We start from the raw sequence: 18,432 nt of genomic DNA, 5'->3' as shown, positions 1-18,432 counted from the left end.
ATTGCTCCTTCCCACCTGTGTTGGAGGATTTCGAGTAAACCCTTTCTCTTGCTTCAGTTTAATTGTTCACAAATTACCATTAAAAGTTCTCCTCCCACTGGTACGGTCTCACGTGGCAAACTAAGATTTTTAGATGCTGGCAGCACTAACACTAAATTGGCCAAATTACAAAGTATTTGTATTTTTGTAGGTTATATTTTGTCCTAGATCACATTTAAATGTTACAGGGAAATTAGACTGATGAGGATATTGCAGGACAGGCTCTAGTTTCTTACCAAAATAAACCTAAATTTCCATAGAGTCTTGCACATAATCTAAATATAAAATTAAAGTTGTGCGTGGTCTTTAAATCCCCCATAATACAAAAATGGTGGTTAGATGGTGAATACAAATTTGTGATTAAGACAGTGTTTGACAAAATTCAAAAGAACTTTAAAGGTAAAGATAAGTTTTATTACTTTAAAAGTTATACAGCTTAATGGTCGCTTCAAAAGCACATCATGCTTGTCTTCTAAACAGACTAGTAAAAAGCTCTTGTGAAAATCCCACCTTTGTCAGGATTAGACTTGCTGCAAGGTTCAGTATAACATGGTTAACTTAAAGTTTCAAAGTAGTTTGTTACTAGATTTGCCCTGAATCTCCCTATTTGTTAATTTTTTTCAGTCAGATTATATATTTTAAGAAAACACAATGAGAAAAATGTTTAACAGACCCACTCAGAGGAAAGTGACTGTATAGGGGAAACAGTGAAACAAACTATCCAACTGCTGCTAAATGCAAATAAACAAAGTGGGGGATTTTTTTTCTCCACATCTGTTATAGTCATCACAGCTCATAAAACAACAAGAGGGGGAAAATATATTCAAACAGTTCGGTATTCCTTTGACAGATCAGTGACTTTTCCCCCCTGTGCAATATTTCTGCAAACTAGTATAATTTTCAGGTAAGACAGTGTTTAAAAAAAACCACTGGAAAAATTGTTTGAAACATGAACTAAGTTCCTACACTTCATAAGTGTAAACTCCATTGTGCTTTAATAGTCAATACTTGATACATTTTCCTCAAATGTGTTCTGATTTTTATACCTCTGGTAAACTGTATTAAAAGCTCTCAATAGCTGATACCAGAGCCCTTGCATTAGAGATCACGTATGGGTGACTTTTTCAGCAATATGGTTACTGTTTATAGGAATCTTAGGCCCTCATCTTGCAAAGACTCAAACACATGCTTTACTTCTTGCATGTGTGGTCCCGTTGAAGTCTGTGGAACTACGTACATGCTTAAAATCTCTGCTGAATTGGGGCTTTAATGCCAACTGTCCAATCAGATTAGTGAGGCTTTCAATTTTGTGTGTGCAGTTTTGTCTCCACAATTACTTATACTTGCAGTTTAGGTCACTTAACTATCTCAATCCCTGTAAAGTGCCAGATTTGGGGGTTTAGAGGTCTATAAAGCCTTAAACCTGCAAACTGAATCTGTATGGGCAAACCACCCGCACAGAGCTCTGTTTGGGGTTGAAGGGACCTAAATTAAGGGTTTGAAATTGTTTGTCTGTATTTATTTGTGGTCAGAGTTTAATTTTGATCTACAGAAGCACGTATAATCTCAACTGCTTCAAAATAATTGACAAATGTAGTTTTTTTAAAAAACCTGTCAAACTATTTTTCAAAACTGCAAACTATTGATGTATGCTGAGTGTCCCAAATAACCAATCTGAGAGTCAGGTGGCACACTAGTAACTTAAAACTTGCATGTTTTCCCCCCATTTCTTGGGAAATCTGTCTAAACTGCAGTTTGCTGGCTCCTGCTCCATGTGATTCCCCTGAAGCGTACACTGTAGTAGTAGCATCACGCTTGGCCTCCAAAAATGTATGGTTTCATAGAACTTTTATTCCCAATCATGCATTTTCCCCCCTGAGAAAATACAGTTTGACCTCACTCTAAGACCAGTTCCAAACAGAGTTCTGTGGTAGGTGTGATCCTACGACTGTAGTACATCCTGGGTCATTGCATAAAGCAGAAAAATGGCATTATGTTGGTTGCCTAGGGGCATTAGGTTAATTTTTTTGTTTTCCCAGACAGCTTTTGCTTTTAAAGAAAAGTTAAAGCCTGCTGTGTTAGGAAGTATTGACTATTATACTCTTATTATACCTAAAATATAGGTAACCTAGTTTAGTCACAACTACTCCATCATTTTACAGAAAATGCAAACATCATAAAAATTCCAAAACAACCTGTAAGTTTCTGTCTGACTGGTCTAGAATGCTCATACTCCTTTCTTGGCAGGAGAGATGCATCAAAAATAATTAGGCTCCTGTCATTATAATGTCTGTTTGGGTAAAAGATTTTAAAAAGGAACTAATCTAGGAAATGTTGGTGGGTGACTGGAATTTGAACCTCCTAATCAAAAATTCTCATACAAGGATATAAGTAGTACTGTATGAAAACCTGTAAACATTTTATTTACTCCTGCAGGAATTCTGTGCCACTGCGCAGGTGCAGAATTCATGTCCCCAGCAGATTTCTTTACTTCCCAGCCAAAAAAGGAAAAAAAAAAAAGACTTTGACAAGGAAGCAAAGGGAAGCTGCAAGAGCAGTCACACACCACTCCCTAGCAGTGCAGGTACATTGCTGGAGCAGCCGGTGGAGAGGTAAATCACCACAGGGCTAGGGATGCTCCAGCCAGTGGCTCCTACCCTGATCTGGGATCAGATGCTAGTCCCAGCTGGGTTGGAGGCAGGAGAGGACAGGACTTCCTCTTCTCCTGCAAGGAGTGGCTAGAGCTGTGTCAGACCCACCCCCAGAAACCTCCCCCAGCTGCAGGAAGTTCAGCTTTCTGTCCCCATTGCTCCTCAGCTGTGGTGGGAGGGGTCACTGTATGGGGAGCTGCTAACCTGACCATTGTGCATCTGTACCTCCCATACCCAGTCACCCCTGCCAAGCCTCACCCTGTACACCCAGACCCCCCCATCCTTCCATACCCGAACTCCACTCCAATGAACCTCAACCCCTGCATCTGGATCCCCTTGCCTCCGGGCCCCCACCTCTGCACCCAAATCAACCCCACTGAGTTCCCTGCACTCAAACCTCCACCCTAACTAGCCCCACCACCCTGAGCCCCCACAGCTAGACCCCCATGCTACTGACACCCAGATAGCTGCACCCAGAACCCCACCCCATCAAGCCCCACTCCCCCAGCACCCAGACCCCCCTGCTGAGCTCCCCAGACCCATTGGCTGAGCCCCAACCACTTTCACCTAGAACCCCCACAATGAGCATCCAGATCCCCCCCACACCTAGAACCCCCACTGAGCTGCATGCACCCAGATTGTTCTACACAGAATCGTCTCACCCCACACCTGGATCCCGCCACCCTTGGATCCTGCCTGGTTGAGTCTGCCTGCCCCATACCTGGTGCTCCTGAAGCAGAAGGGCAGGGCCCCAGGTTGTTTCTGGGGTAGGCCCAGGCCTTCTGCTGGATCAGGGTTGGGTGCAGCCTCACCCCTGAGTCCATGTCTCTGGGGTGGCGGGGGCTGCAGGGTGATCTCCACCTTTGTGTAACCAGCGGCCTCTACTCCCCACTGCCATGCTGGAGTCTCTGCATTTATTTGACCAATGCAACTTGCAGATTTTTAAAATATTGTATGCGTAACTTTTAGGTGCAGAATGTCCTCCAGAGTAATATATATTGAAGTTAAACGCACTACTATGGCTGGGCAGTACCAGAATCTATTAATTTGTGTGTCATGAGTTGGAGAAATCTACTCAGGTACTAAGTAATGTGCTAGTTACAAGTATAACAAGAACATCCTTTGTGAAACAGCTGTTAACTTTATTTTTTTATGAATATGGTTCATTTTGGATGTTCTTTCAGGTTGTGATTGTGTGTGCGTGTTGGAATAAACCAATTTTTTTCATTTTGAACAAATGGTCAGCAAGGCCTTACTAGTGACAGGGTATATAAAAATAATAAAATTATGCTCTCCTTTGGTCAAATTGTCTTTGTTTTCCTTGTACATACATGATGCAGGCAGAGTCCACTTTGTGATATTACCTAAAAATCTCAAGAAACTGACTGTTCCAGGATAAGGCTTTAAAAATGATTAAAGCTGGGGCAGGCTTAAAAAAATCTTCCTGTTGCTTTTCACTTTGATTTTGTGAAACTTTAGACAAACAAGGAATTTGTCAATTATGTACTTGAATTCTAAAATACAATGTTGGGTAACACCAAAATTCAAAAACTAAGTATGATCTCTCATAGTGTTAGGGTGAAACTTATATGTATTTACATACTACATGTTTAACCAATACATGTATTTGAGAATATATTTAACACACACACTGCAGTTTAGCAACATATACAGTCATGGAATTCTTAAACTTCACTTTAGAAAGCATTATTGTAATTCAAAATCTGATGCAAGTAGTTTTGAAAATAGTATGTTAGCTTGTGTTTATGAATTGAAGCAAGAAAACTTTACTGACTTTAAAAAATGGTGAGACATCAGAAGCAGTGAGACAAGCTTTTTTGCAAAGCAAGCAACTCTGCTTCTGCAGAGCAAAATTTAAGATTAAGTACAGGCAGTAAAGTAGATGTACGTATTTCCTATATAACACGCACCTTGTACTGTATTTATAAGGAATAAGAAATTCCTGATGGCTTTCTAGAATCTTAAACTGTAAATCTAGAAAAATCATTTTCAAACCCTGCAGGATGGAAACAATATTAAAAATCAAATATGTTTTGTTTACTTAAATTTGTTTCCAAATGAGGCTGGCTCCTGGTGCAAAACAGATTGGCTGTTACAGTGGAAGAATTGGAAGCCGGTCCAAGAATCCATCAGCTGCAAGGCTTGGGAAAGGCTATAGGGTCTCTGTGCTAGGGATGACGACAGTGTAGGAGGAGAATCCTGTAATTAGAGACTTCAAGTTTTTATACTGGAAAAAATCTTACTAAACATCCAAATATGGAATGTAAAAACTATCAACAATAGTATTTACTCCTCAACCCTCCAGGGAGGTAGTTTGGGCTTCCAGATGCTGCACCTCAGCTAAGCTTTAATGGCTACATTACAAAAATGTAAAGTTTTACATTTGTACACAACTTAAATCCATCAAGATCAGACTGAGTCTTAAATTTGTTTTGGATATCTGTAATCCATGGCTGTTTCAGAATAACAAATAGCTATAAAAGTTGTGTAGTAGGGTCAGCCTCCACAGCACCCCATTGTGGCTCACCATCTGTCTCAGTATCATCAGGCAAGGCCAGGAAAACATACATAACATAGCAGGGTCTTCCATCCTACTTTATTTTAAGAAAACAAAAAACAAAACAAAACAAAAAGTTCTGACCCTCCAGACTATCCTTGGAGGTCCAGCTCCTACCTGAGCCATTGATCCTCAGGGCTTTGTTCCTGGAGTTCTTCCCCAATCTGGTTCTCCACAGACTGGATTCTTATTCACAGTCTACCTCGGGCTATTGGCCTGGGCTTTGGCCCTCTCCAGTGCTTGCTGTAGGAACCTCCTTCTCTTGTGTCATCCTCTCCCTTCAGGACCCATCACAGGAGACAACTTTACCAGTTGAGGTCTCCCAGCCTTTTATGGGCATCAATTGATGCTTTCCAGCTGGGTCTGATAACTTAACCAAGCCATCTGATCCACATCTAATTAGGATCATTTGGGTATGTGTATGTGTGAGGGGTGGCTGATCCATCACAGGTAAGGCTGAGCCCAACTCTCCTTACAGGACCAGTGAGCCTGTCACAAGGTTTTGAGTTTCTTTGTAATGTTGTTGTCTTGTGCTTCCCCAAAGAAAGCATCCATCAAAAATACTGTCCTGGTCCACTGTAATGTCAACCTAATAAAAATGTCTGCCCATTATACATTAGGGAAATGTCAGGGTACAGTATCTTTCATAGGTTGGTGAATTGTTTACTTACATTCCTGGGGATTCACCCTTGGTCACCCCTATTACTTCTCTCTTTTATATCTTTTATCAAGATCTCCTACATCTACTAGTATGGTGAATAAGATTTCCTTTGAGGGGAGTAAACTCTTAATTGGGTGGAGGATCTGTGAGGTTTTTTATATAAAAGTTACAAATATATTTACAATACACACAGATATAGCAAAAATTGCTCTTCAGTCTAGCAAGAAGTTCATAATTTTGAAAGAGAAGCTAGAACAGTTCTTTAGCACTTGATACAGAATTCTTTTTTTTGGATTGATATGGAGTGCTGTACAAAAAACCAAGCAACTGAATTTCTTCCAAATTAAGGAATTATTACTAGTTTATCAAGTGGAATGTCTGGGCTCTAATTCTTACAAGAAGTGATCTTTCTTATCCTTAGACTTGGATTTTTTTAGTTTTTAGATAAGGTGCCACAAGTACTCCTTTTCTTTTTGCAAATACAGACTAACATGGCTGTTACTCTGAAACCTTCCATAAAGTGTAATTCCTAAATACAGAGCTATTGACAGTCTTCACGTGAAGAACTTTCCTATTTAAATCTTTCACATCTTCTTTGTGCCAACTTAGTATCAGATTTCTTTCCATATTCATTGCTTTATAGTTTAGTCAGATATTGGGTGTACAGGTGCTGAGTTTAAAGTAATTTAGCTGTCCAATCAAGAAAGCTAAATGTAAATTATTTATTGCTCAAGACATGCTGCCTTTATCTGATCAAAAGAACATTACATCAATCTGGGAAGGATATGTGGAACTCTCTAATAAAATTTAAGTGAATTCTGTGCTTTTGAACAGTGCCATATCAATGGCTCTTGGGAGACCATTTTTATTTATCCAGAACAGGTATAGGATGCACAGCAACTTTCAAGATTCCTCACTAATATTCTTGTAACCTGGACTTGAAAGGGCCTAATGGCCATTGGGGGATGATGTAGCTCCTCTTTCATGCCCATGTAATCTTGACCCTGTTATTTTGACTGGGAGGTAATACTAAGGTTACAGGCCTAATGGAAGGAAGTGAATTTTGAAAAGGGACGTGGAGGAGAGGGTGGAGTCATGGCTTCACTGGGACAATAAGTATTAAATAATGCCAGTTTTCTCTGTGGTATTGTGGGAAAAACTGCTAGGAACTGGACTGAACCCAGCAGCTTATTTTTCATAGGCAAATTAATGATATTTGTCACTGATTGTGTGTTTGGGCTATTCCTTTCCCTTCAGTTTTGCTGCTTTTCATGTTCAAGGAAGTTTGTCTTAAGGATATTGCTAGTGAAATACCTCTAGACTTACTATATGCAGATCAAGCAGGACTGCCTATGGTAAAGTTTGTGTAACACTTTCCTTTACAAGGTTCTAGTTTTCAGTTGCTTATAACTTTGCTAGAACTGTTTGGACTGAAGTTTTCCATGCCAAGTATGGAAAACTTTTTGACCCATGCCTCCGATTAAATTTCTTAGGCCTTTTCAACACTACACAATTTTGTTGTCAGCTTTTGCCAACAGAATAGTGGAGGTGTACACTGACATGCTCCTCCCACCAGTGCCGATCTAACTCCCTTTCTATACCGACGACATAAAACCACCTTAACGAGAGGTGTAGGGCTTAGGTCAGTGTGGTTAGGGAGATGCAGTGTAGACAGTGTTCCTTACATTGACTGTTCTTATCAATTTCAAGTCTCTGCTGGAGCTGTGAAATTGACAAGAAGGCTGGCTGCTGCCTGGTCTCTGCTCCAGGCCAGGCTGCTCCCTTGGCTCCTTGCTGGGAGCACTGCTGCCCCGCTCCCCCACCCCAGGTCCGAACTCCCTGCTCCCACCGGGAGCATGAATGCCAGCCAGACTCCCAGCACAGATCTCCGTACCAGAGTCGAGAAGCGTTGGTTGCCCGCCTTGGCTCTCAATCCTCCCCCCACTTCCCTTCTTCAGTCAGTGGAAGTACTCCTGGTGAGGACACACATCACCGACAGAAGGACGGTAGCGTGGACATCAGCTACTGCAGTAATTAATACGGTGGCTGTAAGTCAACCTAACATAGGTCAACTTATCTTTGTAGTGTAGACATAGCCTACGTTTCAACAGAAACAGTTCAGCTGTGTCTAAGAATGAGGTATAGTTAGAGTCATAAAGTTTAAGGCTAGAGGAGTCTACCAGACAATCTAGTCTGACCTCTTGTATATTAGGCTACTAACACCGTCCAGCCACCAAGCCACTTGGAACTATCTTGGAGGAAACTAAACTGTTGTGTGCCACAGGTAGAGAATAGAAGGGACTATGGTGCGCCAAGGCCTCTGCAATAACAGGGAGTTGATTATTTAAGATATACCCAGATCCCAACAAGTGACCTGCTTCTTGCACTGTAGAGGAAGGCAATCCCTTCTCCACCCTTCCCCAAGGTCCCTGCTACTCTGGCCTGGGAGAAGATTCCGTCGAAGCCCCAAATATGGCAGTTAGTTAGACCTTGAGCATGTGAGCAAGAGCCAGCCAGCCAAGCCCCTGAGAGAATTCTCAGTATCACCTCAGAGCACCGTTCCACCCCGTCCAGTGTCTCATCTCTGGCCATGGCCATCTCCAATCCTTCAAAGGCAGGAGATAAAACAAAACAAAACAAAACACCCCGACTCAAAATACATTATGGGGAAAAATTCCCTTCCTCATCCCTACAGGTGGCTGGCTGAAACCCTCAATCATGAGATGTTAGGACATAAGACATGAACCAGAGGAAACCCCTGCTCCCTCCCGGGCTGCTGAGCCATGCGCCTGCCACCTTAGGCAACCCTGTCGTACAATCTCACTATAATTACCTTTAAGTTAGAGCATGACAAATTTAAGGTTTATCCCACAGGTCCTATTGGGAGGCTGTTCGAGAGCTTTACTCTATTGTTAGAAAACTTCTGATTTCCAGCCTAAATTTATTCGTGGCCAGTTCATATCCATTTGTTTTTGTGCCAGCAAAAAAGCTCTTCTCCCTCCATGGTATTTACCCCCTGATAGATTTATAGAGTACAATCAGGTCTCCTCTCACTCCATTTTGCTAGGCTAAACAAACCAACCTCTTTTAGTCTCCTCTCTTAAGACAGGCTCTCCATTCCCCTGATCGTCCTTTGAGCCCTTCTCTGCATCTGTTCCAGTTGGAATTAATCATTTTTGAACATGGATGGCCAGAATTGTACACATTATTCCAAATGAGGTCTTACTAGTTCCCTGTGCAATGATATTAATCCTAATCTATCGCTGCTGAAAATACCACTGCTGATATATCCTCAGATCACAGTTGCATCACGTAGGTGGCTCATGGGATGGCAATGATTGGCCCATAAACACAGGTCTCTTTCCTCCTCTGTTGCTTTCCATTGATGAACCCTCTTCTTATAGCAGAAATTCTTATTAGTCCCATTTCTATTATTCTGATCCTCAAGGTCGTCTTCTTCTTCCTATATGGTATTTTGATCCTTCACTGTATTGATGACTCCCAATACATTTTAAAAAAAAAAAAGTATTGGAAAGCTTACAACTGTTTTTGTTGTGAAGCTCTAGCACCACTGTAATTTGGGGGCAGGGGATTTGAGGTGCTCTATGAAAATCAATCCACATTTGGCCAAATTATACAACTCTGAAAATTGTCATTTGCACATGCTTTGTAGAGGCTTCTTGGAAATTAGCAGCAAAATTATCCAAAGATTCCATCTGTACTGAGCATGTGTCATCCTCCCCTCAGGGGTGCTGCAGTTGCTTCTCTGGACTGCTGACAGGTCGGGCACTGGAACAGAGAGCTCTTATTGCTAACTGCTGCTGGACCTCAGGAATAGGAGGAAATGGCTTGACTTAAATGCCAGAGTAGAGTGTGTTTGGGAATCAGACAGGTTGGGATGATAGCAGCAGAGGGAGACAGGGAAGGGGAAGAGAAGGACAGAAGGGTTTCACCGCTACTAGCCCATACTCCCCTCTAGAACCTGAAATAGGACCCAGGATTGAGAGTTTCAGCATTCCTCTGCTGTCAGAAGATAGCAGTTAAACCTTCTGGCAAAGTGTTTCTCATCTCCCTCTTTGTTAGACTCTGCATTGTTTTTCATTATAAGTCTGATTTTGAACTTCCCATGACTTTTAATAAAGCTAAACCAATCTGTCTAAAATTTCACAGGCATTTTTCTTATGCCGTTGTACAATTCTGTAAATCTTTAAAAACAAATCAAACAAGGTGCTTGGAGATGCAAGCCTTCATGAAATGAGTTGATTTTACTTGGCATTGTTCTAACTTTGTTTCATCATAACTTAGAAACATCATGGTTTCAGAGCACCAGATTTGGTTTCATCTGTTTGTTTTAGTGATAACTGGTGGTGTGTGTGAGATGGGAGGAATGCTGGTGGAAAGTTAGATCCAAAATGCTAGATCCTAGTCAGCTAAAAATGAAGTCGCTACTAGCCAGAGGCCACTATCAAAGCAAGGGACATGGGGGCCAATACCAGTGATGACCAGGGCAACAGCGTGATGAGAATTGTAGGGACCCTTCTATCTGCTAAAAAGTGGGGCATAATGCTGTTATGAATGCTGGAAGTGGGGGGGAACAGAGGGTTAAGGGTTGAATTATTCTATGTCTCCTGGCTTCTAGCAAGAAAGGGTTTTCACTCTTGAGCCTCTGTCTTTCACTCTTGAGTCCCCTCACCTCACATTGAATAAAAATGTACATTTTGCTTTGTTGCTGAAAGGGAAATCTGTACCAAGCATAAGTACTAGAGCTGACTGCAGATTTCAGAAGACTGCACTGCATCAGTTCATATTTGGAAGGTTTTCTTTGCAAACGAAAGGATTAGAACTTAATTTTAATTAAAGTAACTTTTTTCTGAAGAATTTAAAATTACATTTGAGCTATTCCTTCAGTTACTGGTGGAAGTTTTCTATTTGTCATGGGTGAGTGTTTGAACGTTGACTTAAAAAAAAATTTCCTCATGAGTAGTGGGTCCTGATGAGGCATTTATAAACTTACCATGATCCTGATGGGAAAAGTAGTAGTCAGAAAATTTTGGGTATGCTTGGGAGAAGTATGTATGTGTGTATACACATGTGAGAGGAAGGGGGAGGGATGGAGGCGGCAGTTGGGTTGGTCCAGAGGGGAACAGGTGTTGCATCGGATGGGAAAGCTGGTCTGAAGAGGAAAGTAACAACACAGCAGTTAGTCTGAGAAGGGAGAGAGATCAGTTTTGCTTTTGCCTCTAACAGCTCACAGAACAGCTGAAAACCAGGGGATACACCTATCTTCAAACTGTTGTACATTATTACATAAGTGACTGAAAATTGAGATGTGATCTAACTGGGCTACTTTATTCTTGCTGTTAATGTACCACATTGCTACATTTAAACTGAAGTGCATCTTTCATGACAACTGCTCCTGCCTTCTTGAAAGCTTTATTGGGGAAGGAGGGAGGTTTTTAAATCTCTTTGCTAGAATTTATTATGTTCAGGCTAACTGTTAGTTCCCCAAAAGTATATGGGGTTTCAAATCTAAAAGCCTTCTGCTTATGTGAGATTTGGCATAGGCACATCTCTACTGTACCTGGAGCTAGAAAACTCAGAAAGGTTGGATCAAAAATTAAGTTGCTTATGTGTGAGGAACGCAGTGCTGGGGAATTGCTTTTGTGAATGTACAAAACCAAAGCTGTAATGTACTTCAGAGTTGCTTGATTCCACAGGCAAACCACAAATAAAATGGACTAAGATGTCATTGTCAGAACATCCTTACCAGAATGTCTCCATGTCCGCATTTTCATGCGGACTGAAGAGAAAAGTCACTGGAGAGAATGAAGAGAGGGCAAAGTTCAGGTTGTTCTTGTAACTTAAACTGGGTATTTCTGTACTCATCACTTTTTTTGTTTGTTTTTTTGTTTTTGTTCCTGTAGCTTTGAACTTCCAGCCTTTCTAGTGTGTTTTTTGAGACTGAATTATTCTCAAGGGGTTTTCCCTTTAATAACTGGATAGTTGAGATGGAGTTAAGGTTGTCAATAGCTAAACTTTGTGCTTTGGATCACTTATGTAATTGGAAAAACTAAAGAGGTTCCAGGTTTCTATAGCATAAAGAAGATTACAAAACCAATGAACCAGTAATAAGGCACCTTAAAATAATGGAATATGGCATTACTGCTGAGGGGACAGTGCCTTTTTTGCTTTCTACAATGTGTACAAGCTGCCTTGAAGACTGTTGTTCAAAGATGCTTTTTTCTGCCTGTTTTGTACTTTAGGGTTTGACTGCCCTAAAACATCTTGATGACAGAAGAACTAGATATCACAAAAGTCAAGAGTAAAAGCTGAGCAATTGAAATAGAGAAGGAATTTTTAGTCAATTTCAACTTTATAAATGCTGATTAAAGGATGGCTTTGTCAAAGATTCTCAGTTAATATACGAGGGTCTAAAATAAAGATGCACAGAGACATCTAGCTGGTCCCTCAACAAAAAGGTAGGAGGGTCAGATTTGATGTTGCTAATACCTTAAGGTAAAAAATAAGGGAAAATTTACTTGAAGAAAAATTCTAAGTTGTCATCTCTGCACAGCATAATGGACACAGGCCCAATTTAAAAAAAAACCCTTTGCAAGCTACCCTTACAAATTGGAATCTTATTTAAGTGTAGTATCCATCACTACTTTACTTTGAAGAACCATTGTGAGTATGGGAGGGGAAGGGCGGACTTCAGTGTTGATGAAAACTAGTTCAAACGTAATATGTTGTAGGACTGGATGTTTAATTTCAGCTCCATTGGTAATGAGGTCCTGCACTGATTTAAAAATCTTGCATATATATATCCGCTAAAGCAGGGGTGGGCAAACTTTTTGGCCCGAGGGCCACATCGGGATGCGAAATTGTATGGAGGGACAGGTAGGGAAGGCTGTGCCCCCCAAAACAGGCTGGCCCCATATTGACCTGTTGCTGTTCTTCCTACCTTTCCTTTGCATCAGGATAGTTTGCAGCTGTGCCTTTCCTACTGTCTCCTTGACAAACTGCCAGCTCTCCTGAACTCCCCTTTCCCCTTGTATTTTCTTCCCAGCAGACCTTACCTACCAGTTGTCTGAATTTACCATCTGAAGTCTATTGTCCTTATACTGCTGCTCTCACTCCTTCCTTTCCTTAATCATGAAATCTGTCCTTTCATGATTACTTTCACCCAAATTGCCTTCCACCTTCAGATTCACTACCACTTTCTCACTGTTGGTTGGAATGAAGTCTGAAATGGCAGTCTCCCATGTTACTTCCTCCAATTTCTGAAACAAAAAGTTGTCCCCAATACGTTCCAAGAACTTATGGGAAATTTTGTGTTTTGCCATATTACTTTTCCAGCAGATATCTGGGTAGTTAAACTCCCCCATTACTACCAGGTCTTGAGGTTTAGATATTTGTTCTAGAAATGCATCATCCACCTCCTTATCGTGATTTGGTGGTCTGTAGTAGACCCCCTACCATAACATCACCCCTATTTTTTACCCCTTTTATCTTTACCTAGAGACTTTCAACTGGTCTGCCTCTTCACCTCCTTCTGAATCTCAGAACAAGTGTATATATTGTTGATGTATAATGCAACAGCATCTCTTTTTTTATCCTGCCTGTCCTTCCTGAACAAGGTATACCACTCTATACCTATATTCCAGTCATGAGACTTCTCTCACCAATTCTCTGTGATGCCAATTAAGTCATAATTTAGTTTGTACTTGCATTTATGTATAGACTAGAATCATAGAAATTTAGCACACGAAGTGACCTTGATAGGTCACCTAGTCCAGTCCCCTGCACTGGGGCAGGACTACGTCTAAGATGTTGAGCAGAGTTCTCCACGGATTTCCCTCTTGTTGCTCCTATGACTCTCTTGTAATTTTCCACATGCCTCCCCTCCCAACATCTAGCCCTCTTTAAGATAATCTATTTTATACTTACCTGTGGGGTTTTGTCACCTGCCCCCTTTGAACCTAGTTTAAAGCCTTCCTCACTAGGTTGGCGAGTTGGTGTAGGAAGATGCTCTTCCCTTTCTTGGTCAGGTGGACCCAGTCTCTTCCCAGTAGATCATCTTCTTGGAACATCATCCTGTGGTTGAGGAAGCCAAAGCTTTCCCATTGACACTGTGTCTGCGCAGCCATGCATTCATCTGCAGGATGTGCATATCCCTTGCCTTAGCCCTTACCCCCACCCAGGAGGATGGACAAAAATACAACCTGGACCTCTGATTCCTTCAGTCTTGCTCCCAGAGCCCTATAATCACTGCTGATCTGCCAAGGGTCATACCTGGCAGTATGACTAGTGCCTACATGGATGAGCAGCATGGAGTAGCACTCAGGGGGATGGATGAACATTTTACAGCCTTTCTGAAATATCTTGAACATGGGCTCCAGGTAGACAGCACACCTCCCAGGACATCCTATCAGATTGGCAGGTGGATGTCTCTGTCACCCCTCAGAAGGGGTCTCCAACCACCAGCACACTATACTGCCTCCTCTTGGGTGTGGTGGCTGTGAGCTCCCAGCTTTGGGGGTAGATGGCTCCTCCTCAGCCATTGAGGTCTGCTCTTTACCTCCTGTTGCCAGTACAACATACCAGTTCTTCACCTTGATGGATGGGGGAACCTGGGTGGGGGGTGGAGCACTGTCTGCTGCTCGAGGTGGCCAGCAGCCAATCTCCTCCCTATAGAGCAGCTGATTCCCCTTCCTCCTCTAGTGCTGCTATAATTATCAGTATTTAGCTAATATTCTCTGTGCCGGATGTTTCCATGTATATCCTGTTGATGAAGTCCTCATACTCCTGGAGGCTATGCAGACAAACTACCTTCTCCTGCATCTCTTACCTGCTTCTGTTGGTGGAGTCCCTCGGGAAACCTCTCTCACATGGGGTGGTTTCCCCGTGCCTGGCTTTCTTGACTTCCTGTGAATGTGGCCTGCATGTCCCCGCTGGTCAAGACCAGGGCATGGGTGAAGCCTCCAGGGTCAGCCTGCCTGTCTGGCAGCGGGAGAGCTAACAGGTGCAGGCAGAAGAAGAGCTAGCAGTGATGTTAATAACATGCTGTCTTCCTCCCATTGCAGAGTTATCCTTGTAGAGTACCTGTGAGTTAAAGATCTGTGTGGTATTTTTCCCTAGCTTCCTGTACTTCTGTGAGTTGTCTCTGTTGCTGCTACTCCTCCTTTGCAAAAGAAAAGGTTCCTTTTGCCTTGTGAAAAGAGTATAGGAGTATTTCTTCCCTTTGTTTTCTATAGTATTGGAAAATAAAAAAAACCTAAGCAATTGTGACCTTGACTTGTATTTTCCAGTGTTTCATTTTGCTCCTGCATTTTACTTAAAAGGTTAATTATATTCTTAGACTGTGGGGGCAGTTGTTGTTTATATTGGCTTTCAGAAGCAACTTTTAACTTGGAAAGGTCTGTTTATGGCATGTTTCATTGGCAACACAAGTATCCTTATGAAATGTGCTATGATTTCAGTCAAACTGGAGTTTTAAAGTTGACTTAATGGAGAGAATACATTCAGATGGTATAAAGAGTTCCCTCTTTCAAGCTTAAATGGTGCAAAGGAAGGAGCAATTCACTTAGGCCATGATTCAGCAAAACATTAATGCACGTACCTTTGCTTGAAGTACATTGATTTATGCATGTGCTTGAAAGTAAGCCTGTACTTAAGTACTTCGCTAAATAGGGATGGACTTAATCACAGGATTAAGTGATTTCTGAATACAACCCTTCAGAGACTGAGTGTCTGACGCTCTAGTGTCATTTTTGTTTTCCTAGGACTTCTAGGCTTTGTCTTCACTGCTAAAAGTGCATCTTTTAAATTATGGTAATTTAGGATTGGTCTAACTGGAAACATTTTACCAGCCTAGCTATGTTGGCTAGAAGTATGGGTGGGGAAATCACCTGTCCTAGTTGACAGAGCTCTGCCAGCAACACCTTGGTGTAGACCCAAGTAAACTGACTGAATAGTGCTTTTGTCAGGATAGTTAATGTTGTTCAGGGTGGTGCTGTAGCTATGTTGGTCTTCCTTGTGGTTAGAGTTTCTCTAACCACATAGAATAAAACTTTCAGAATGTTGTGAAACAACCTATTCTCTCTTCTTACCCTATCAACTTCTCCACACACAAAAATTCTGTAGCATGAATGCTGTCACCATTTGACTGTAACAAAGTGTATTGGGGAGAGAGTTGGACTGGGAAGGAGGGCCATCTATAAACCACATAGCATCCTTTACTTGTCCTCCATTCCCTGCAAACCCACATAAGTATACCTCCCTAACTTAACACTATCTCCTACCAAAAAAACCTTTCTGTTAAAAAGCTAGGAAATTTGCTGACAAAACTTTAATGCGGAGTTAAGGTTTCCTTGTGGTGCCTCATGCCTTTCCAGAATGTGTGGGGTTCAGTTGTACACAAACCTCTAAAACCCAGGAAAGTAAGCAGGGTACTCCCTCCCACCCCCTTGCAACTATAACTCTAATCTCTTTTAGCGATGCTCCAAAATACCCATAACACACGCACTGGCACTCTACAGCACACGTTAGTACCACAGGACAAAGTATAACACCTTCTCTATGCTAAGGCAAAACTTAAGTTGAGGTCAGGCATAGCAAACAGGAACTATCTATACTTGGTCAAACTCTAAGCCACCTTCACATAAACCACTGTAGACTTGCTAAATGTTACAACTCCATCATCAGACTGATGCTAATTCCATGACAGGAAGACCCCCTGTGCAGCATGTTGACACATCTTGCAAAACTCAGTGCTAAAATTAGGCATATTTGATCCCTCAAGGTACATGGTTGTCTCATATCACTGTTCTGGCAACCTGCTCTAACTGATCCCTCCACCGTTCTGATACACCAAACACAGTGAATACAGCTGGAGTGCGTACAGATTACTGCTGTAATTCAAATGTGACAAACATAATACACATGATGGCACATTCTTTGTTCCTGTCTATTATGTCATGAGCCATCACTGAACCATTTCTAGTGGCTAATGCGAGTTCCAGGGAACAAAATTAAAATTGCATTGCCCTGTTGTACAGGGAGTGTTGTCTTTCAAGATTTTGATTCCAATCTCCACGTCTGCAAGGGATGATTGTACTTCATTTACTGGACTCATACATTAGTTTGTCCAAGACCTAATATAAGAGGTAAGGAAAACTACAAATTTTCCACCTATGAACAGTAGCTGAAAGCATCATCTGCTTAAGCAGATACTCTTGCACAGAGCTGCATTGAAGATCTCCTGGTACCATATGGCAAACTTTGAAAACCTTCTGTTTAGAAACAGTCTGTACATTGATCAGATTCTCTATTATCTTTACTAAAGTTATTTCCGTAAAACCTGCCCTGTTGTACTTAAGAGACTTGCCTAGTGCCACACAGCAAGTCAGTGACAGGGCTGGAGCTAGAACCAGATCTCTTTAATCCCAGTCACGTGGCCTATCAACTGCGCTACATTGCTATAGGACTTGTGTTCCACACTGAATCTCTCTCTCTTTTATGGCCCTCAAGAAATCTGAGAATTTTTGAATGAAGCTGTACGTCAAGAATTTAACAGGTATACCAAGTGTTTTGAAGTTCAGAATAGTGGTATAACTGTACCTGCATTGCGGGGTTGTTGCTTTAACTAGAATTGCATACTTAAAGCTGCAAAAAGTATAGACAAGGCCTTAGATACAGTTAAGCCCACTGTCTAACCAGTGACTCCTGAAATTCCATTTGGTGACTACCATGGTGTCCTCTTATAGCAAACCCAGGATAAATGAGCCCCTCTGTCAAATGGGAGTATATTGTGCATAAAGGCCTTGTCATGGAGCGGGTAGCATGTTGACTTGGTAGAATTAGCTTCGCAAGAGCATATTACTTATAGTGATTGCAGTTTAAAAAAAATTCTAACAGTTGGGAAAGTTTTTAATGATATTTTTCACTGTGTGCATAGGAAATACATAAAGGAAAATATTCCCACTGGTTTTAGTGGCATCGCTGTTTAATTGATGACAACACTGAAGAATTCAGTGTGATATGGGGAAGAATTTCTGTTGAGAACGTGTGAGGGATATTAGATCTCTAGAGAGGTGGTGAGGACAGATAATGGTCATTTCAAGCTGTCAAGTGCTTGGTTCTTCTTCAAGTGCTTGCTCATATCGATTCCAATTAGGTGTGCGCACACCACGTGCACAGCCGTTGGAAAGTCTTTCCCCAGCAGCATTCATCGGGTCAGCTGTGGAGCTTCTGGGAGTGGCACCTGCATGGTGCTCAATATATGACCCTGCCGACCCGGCGCCCCCTCAGTTCCTTCTGACCACCTGTAATGGTCGTTGGAACTGTAGTGTCTTGTTCTGCAAGTTCTCCACTTTTCCCTAGCTTTGGTAGATAGTTGTTTGGTGCACAGTATGGTGTTACCCGGTCGGGCCCCCATGAACCACAGGTGCTGGAAGCCTCTGCCAGTCAGCCTGCTTCTGGGGGTATGGAGGAGATATCGTGCC

At 41.9% G+C, this 18,432-nt stretch overlaps 1 protein-coding gene across 1 annotated transcript in view; it reads left to right on the top strand.

Annotated features, from left to right (window-relative positions):
• Window positions 1–18,432, top strand: part of PPP2R5A (protein phosphatase 2 regulatory subunit B'alpha) — a 91,469-nt gene that overhangs the window by 1,321 nt on the left and 71,716 nt on the right. The gene's annotated exons all lie outside the window — the stretch shown is intronic.

The sequence above is a fragment of the Eretmochelys imbricata genome, chromosome 3, assembly GCF_965152235.1.
Source record: "Eretmochelys imbricata isolate rEreImb1 chromosome 3, rEreImb1.hap1, whole genome shotgun sequence".
In the NCBI taxonomy this organism is placed as follows: Eukaryota; Metazoa; Chordata; order Testudines; family Cheloniidae; genus Eretmochelys; species Eretmochelys imbricata.
This window is presented reverse-complemented; position numbering and strand designations above follow the sequence as displayed.